The sequence below is a fragment of the Leptidea sinapis genome, chromosome 45 (genome assembly GCF_905404315.1).
Source record: "Leptidea sinapis chromosome 45, ilLepSina1.1, whole genome shotgun sequence".
Classification (NCBI taxonomy): Eukaryota; Metazoa; Arthropoda; class Insecta; order Lepidoptera; family Pieridae; genus Leptidea; species Leptidea sinapis.
Window position 1 is genome coordinate 5,526,287 of NC_066309.1, and position 6,144 is coordinate 5,532,430.

Below are 6,144 nucleotides of genomic sequence, written 5' to 3' on the forward strand. Positions count from 1 at the left end.
GTATAGCATTTCGAGCTATGAACACTACTTAATCCTGTTACACATATCCTTAAGTAATAACTTTTCTGAGAGAAGTACCAAAAAAAAATCGTCACGTCATGCCAAAAAACTTGTTTAACTTCAAAGAAAAGTGATATTTCAAAAAGGCTCGGCAGTGTTAACTATAACCAACAGCAAGCATAAGCAACGTAATAACGAGGATTGTAAGCATATAAACTGTTTTCCACCCAAGAATATTGAAAATATTGGCTTTGTTACATAGATGGAGGGTCGGCAGCCGTGAACTCATATCACTCAAAGTCGCTGGCATTTAGTGTCGCCTTAAGGTATGGTCTTCCCTGCGCTCCACCTAGATACTACAGCGCACTATCTAAAAACAATAGGTTTTTTTACTACGGCAACTATTAGATTCTTGACTGCGTGGCATGTGATCCCAGTGTCTTTCTTATTTCTTGTAGTATTATTTTTACAAAGTTTTACCACGCAACCCAGCATTTAGTTTCAATTATTTGCAAAGTTTGACAGAACATGTGCCACGTCAACGTTACACATTGTTCGTGACTTACTCGAGTACTCCCACTTCGGTATAGTATAGTTGCCGCATTTTGCGACTACGCCTGCGGTATCTAGTTGGAGCGCAGAGGAGACCAATCCCTAGTCTAAGTATTCGCATTTAGTTTACAGTTATTGCTAAGTAATTAATGTCTGAAAAATAGCAATCAATTAAATTGGAAGTAATTTTCAAAAGATATATCTTCTGTTGTTTTTGTGTTCATGCTGAGTGCATACTCCATGTGCACCCCCAACCTAAATGCCGACAGTCTCTTGACGTTTGGTGTTTCAGATGTCCATGGGCGGTTGTCTCACCCATCATGTGACCCTCTTGCCCGTTTTCCCCCCTTTTAAATAAGTTTTTAATAGGATTATTATTTCGAAATTTGAAAGGGTAGTTTAAAAAATCCCTCCCACCATTAAACTTTTACGGCCTTGCCAAATAAAATTGGCATAAAGTTATAAGTAAGCATAAACCAAGAATATGTAAAATGTTTACAATTAGACATTTTGCGTACGAATGGTTCGTTCGGACGTATAACGTTTCCCGCGTTTATTTGCAAGGCAGCTTGTCATTCGGAAAACTTCAGAATTATCATTGTATTGACAGTGTTGTCAACGATATTGTAAACATTTTGTATTTTCTTTGTTTATCATCGGTTATAACTTTATACCAAGTTTATTTATTTGTAAGGCCGATAAACTTTACCACTATACTTAGTCTGGCTATAAATACTGTTACAATAAAAAATAAACAAAATATTACATTTGAATTTGGAATCTGTCATTTTTATATGATTTTTCATTGACATTTCAGGACTTGCAGCCTATAAGAGACGTATTGGTCGTTTCATAACTGATAATTTAAAAGAAGGATACGATGGTAAAATCGGAACAACTACTGAAGCGCTACGCAAAGGGAGGTCACAGAAAAATTTATACAATTGAGCAACATTTTAACAAACAGAATGACCGTATTTTGCTCAAAGCTCTAAGGAAGCTTCCCAATTTGTTGACAGAGTGCAACGTGGGCTCTATCTGACTTCAGTGATGGTTTGGTGGGGTAGTAGCAGTAGCTATGGAAGAGTGACTGAGCCATACTTTTGTGAAAAAATTATCAAAACATCGGCACAAGTGCATCAAGATACCATTCTTGAGAAGGTAGTGAAGCCCCTTAACAACACCATGTTTAATAACCAAAAATTGTCCGTTCAAAAAGACTCGGCGCCGGGTCATAAACCTCGTTCTACGCAGTCTTGGTTTGAAACGAACGTTTCGGACTTCATCAGAGCTGAAGACTGGCCGTCGTCTAGTCCAGATCTTAATCCGCTGGAGTATGATTTATGGCCAGTTTTAGAGAGTATGGCTTGCTCTAAACGCCATTTTAATTTGTACGATTTGCAGTGAAGAATTTTCCTATGGAAAGAGATGCTTCAATTGATAACTGACCGCAACGTTTAAAGGACTGTATTGCAGCCAATGGAGACCACTTCGAATAAGCTTTTTATATTTTAAATGGTTTTATATTTATGTATTAAACTAACACACTGTAAAAGTATTTTTTTTTATTAAAATAAGAGACGAAACGAGGCGGACGTTCAGCTGATGGTAATTGATACGCCCTGCCCATTACAATGCAGTGTCGCTCAGGATACTTGAAAGACCCAAAAATTCTGTGAGGCATAAAACTGTGCTCGTCACCTTGAGACATAAGATGTTAAGTCTCATTTGAGTAATTTCACTAGCTACGGCGCCCTTTAGACCGAAACAGCAGTAATGCTTAGGTACACATTACTGCTTCACGGCAGAAAAAGGCGCCGTTGCGGTACCCATAATCTAGCCAGCATCCTGTGCAAAGAAGCCTCCCACGGTTTTTTTTGTTTCAGTATTTATGACAAGAGTTGGTATATTACTAGAATAGATGTTTAAATTGTACTAAATACTAACAAATCAGCCACTTCTTCTATTCTCGCTGTATTATCATTTTCACACACTGAAATAGCTGGAAAGTTTGTGTTCCATTCCTTGTATGTGGTCTCCACGACAAACGATATAGGATTGTTTAGATAGGCGTTGTACTGGGCCGCAATCAACAATGACGAACAGTACCACGACGTTGAGATAAATATAAACCAGAATATCCTAAAATATTAATAGTTTCAAAATCAAATACACAAAATATACAAATTCAACTTATCTCAATATTTCTGGGTGATGCGGGAATCGTACCAGCGCCTGTAGGGTTCCGTCCGAATGCTTTGCTCTTAATAGATTAGTTCATTATTATTATACTAGAAATAAGGGATTGCTTGTAACTAATTCTAGTAGGCTTCATAATTTACATAATAGCTTTAAGGGTATACACTTTTATAATAAAGTCCCAGCCACTGTTCAGGCATTATCTATAAATAAATGTTTTATTAAAAAATGCGTCTCTCGTAAATCCTACTACTCCACAGACTAGATTATAATTATCTTATAGCAATAGCAATGACAGTATTGTATATTTTATTAAAAAGAGCGCAACTAAAGAGTTGTCTTGCGCCGCTTCTTCTCTCTCAGAGCGCCATTTGTTTCCGAAGCGATATAAGTATCTATTATATTAGAAATTACATCAAAAATAATTCTAAAGGAATCAATTTTGAGAAAATAAATGCCTTTTATGCTTTTAATGCTCTTATCAACTGAGTCAACCGTCCGAGTCACGCATCGATCGTAAATCGTGGTATGTCTTGTTTAACTCTTAGGTTGTGACTCCATCATCTACTTTACTGTACAGGAATTTGACGTGAGATGACTCATCAAATCCAGCATCATCCATAAATTTTGGGACAATTTGTATATTTCCCAGAAGTGGGGATATCATTAAAAAAAAAACAAACTGTACACAAAATAATGTTGTGTAGAGACGTCGCTTCAATTTGTACATCTGAGAAACACGGACTCGTAAAAAAATAAGGACTCCGTGTCACCTTACATAACAGTGTAGCACCAAAACAAGCTGATTAACGTGTAAATACATAGCCCCACGCACACACACTACTACAGGCCGATAGGCGGCCATTATGAGAATTGTCAGATCAGTTTGTGTCTGTGACAGATCAGTTTGCGTCTCAATAAAATATTCTAATAATGCCGTCGTGCGTTGTGAAAAAGTGTAAAAACGATACTATATAAATATTTGTGGCCATATAGTACTTATGATTATTTAAGGGAGAAAAAATTGTGTAACTAGTATCCCCCGTAACCGCACACACACTAGCATAACGGTGGTTCACTTGCTAATATCACGGCGCGGATTCCTCCTATTTTTACTCGTCCGTGCTGAGAAAGTGTCCTGGACAAATATTACTAGATTACAAGCTAACAACCACCCGCACGCCTGGAGTATTCACTGAGGACGATCCGGTGAACAAGAAAATTCTTTTCTCGTGTACAACCAAAAATGGAATCAACTTCAGTCGGTACTTCCAGGATAATATGACAATGGTAGCTTCAAATAATGCCAGCCTAGCGAAACTCTCTAAGAAAAAAGCGATTCACTCGATTGTATGAAACGTGCTGACATTGATAGATTGACAGATGACGGCTATAGTCAAAAAATTGTTAAAAAACGTAGACATCCGAAATTCACTACGGCTTAAGCAACTGTTCGCTTTCAAACTTAGCCGGGTTATACTTCATCGCCAATCAACATACTACTATTTCAAAGTTATGTCAAATCCCTGCACGTTTCATACTAAACTAAATTTCAATTTGTACTCAGGCAGTCCCGTCTCTTATAACGGAGTATTTAAATCCTCTTTAATGCGAGGATTTGTCCCAGCATCAAGGCCGCTAGAGCTGTTCTGTTGTGAGAGACGGCGGTGACGTTTGCCCTCGTGCTCCATAAAAATAATCCATTGCGGTCCTCACTGACAACTTTATTCATTAGACCTTTCTTTACAGAAACAATGACACAGTTTCAAACAATGTTTGTAGAAGGTATCTAATTCAACTTTAGCAATATCATTGTACTTACTCGTACGCTTGAACGGAAAATGTCACATTTGTACGTTCAATAAACGTTGTCTAGATTTCATTTATAAATTAACTTACCAGTGGGAAACTCTTTTGCACAGGATGCCGGCTAGATTATGGGTACCACAAGGTACGCCTATTACTGCCGCGAAGCAGTAATGCGTAAGCATTACTGTGTTTCGATATAAAGGGCGCGGTAGCTAGTGAAATTACTTACTTACTTAAATGATACTTGATGAAGATGATGTAGTAAGATGTAGTGCCGCGTAGAATTTTTGGAGTTTTTCAAGAATCCTGAGCGACACTGCATTGTAATGGGCAGGGCGTATCAATCACCATCAGCTGAACGTCCTGCTCGTCTCTTCCCTTATTTTCTAAAAAAATATAATTAAACAAATAAAACTAATTTAAAAGTACAATTCTGTTACGAATAAGTGGTCAATGGGTTACAATATCACAACTCTACCTGCTGTAACAGTGTCAACAAATGTACCTTTCAGCCCAGTGTCTCTCAGGGTCAGTAATGAAGCGAAAGCCATGAACAGATGTGGTATCAGGCAGCCGCTTAAAACCCCTCCACCATATTGTTATAAACTTTTTCATGTCTGTTTTCTGAACTGATTTAAGGTGCTTGGACGTAGAGCTATTTCGTAAAATGTAAACTCTACTAAATTTGATTTCTTCTTTTATATCGTGATGTTGACCTTGTCTAGTGTACAAAAGTGTCGCGACCAATTAAATAGTTATATTGTTCAATATAAACATGCGTACGTGGTCTAATGACTGATTGAATGCTCTGATTTCTGTGAGAATGAACAGGTGTTCTCTATATTGTCATTAACAGTTGTATTGATTTGAGTTTTATAATAAAATAATGGCCCGCGAGTTCATTTTCTTTTATTAAAATAAGGGGCGAGACGAGCAGGGCGTTCAGCTGATGGTAATTGATGCACCCAACCCATTACAATGCAGTGCAGCTCAGGATTCTTGAAAAACCCAAAAATTCTGAGCGGCACTACAATTGCGCTCGTCACCTTGAGACATAAGATGTTAAGTCTCATTTGCCAAGTAATTTCACTAGGTACGGCGCCCTTCAGACCGAAACACAGTAATGTTTAGGTACACATTACTGCTTCACGGCAGTAATAGGCACCGTTGTGGTACCATTAATCTAGCCGGCTTTCTGTGCAAAGGAGCCTCCCACTGGTGAAGTACATTATTTATTCTCCTCCCTGGCACTCTCCCGTACTTTTCGTTTAGTCTGATGAACTTGCAAGAATTTCACTTGCTATTCCAGGTAAGTTTCAAGTCTAAAGTAAGCCCCAGATTAGCTTCCTATTACAAGACACCAGGATGGTTTTCTCAGCTTTAACCGCCAGACATTGGCTTGGCACTACTTGGATATAATTAAGAGCTTTTTGTATAAGGTCACCAGTGGGAAGCTCCTTTGCACAGGATGCTGGCTAGATTATGGGTACCACAACGGCGCCTATTTCTACCGTGAAGCAGTAATGTGTAAAGATTACTGTTCGGTCTGAAGAGCGCCGTAGCTAGTGAAATTACTGGGCAAAT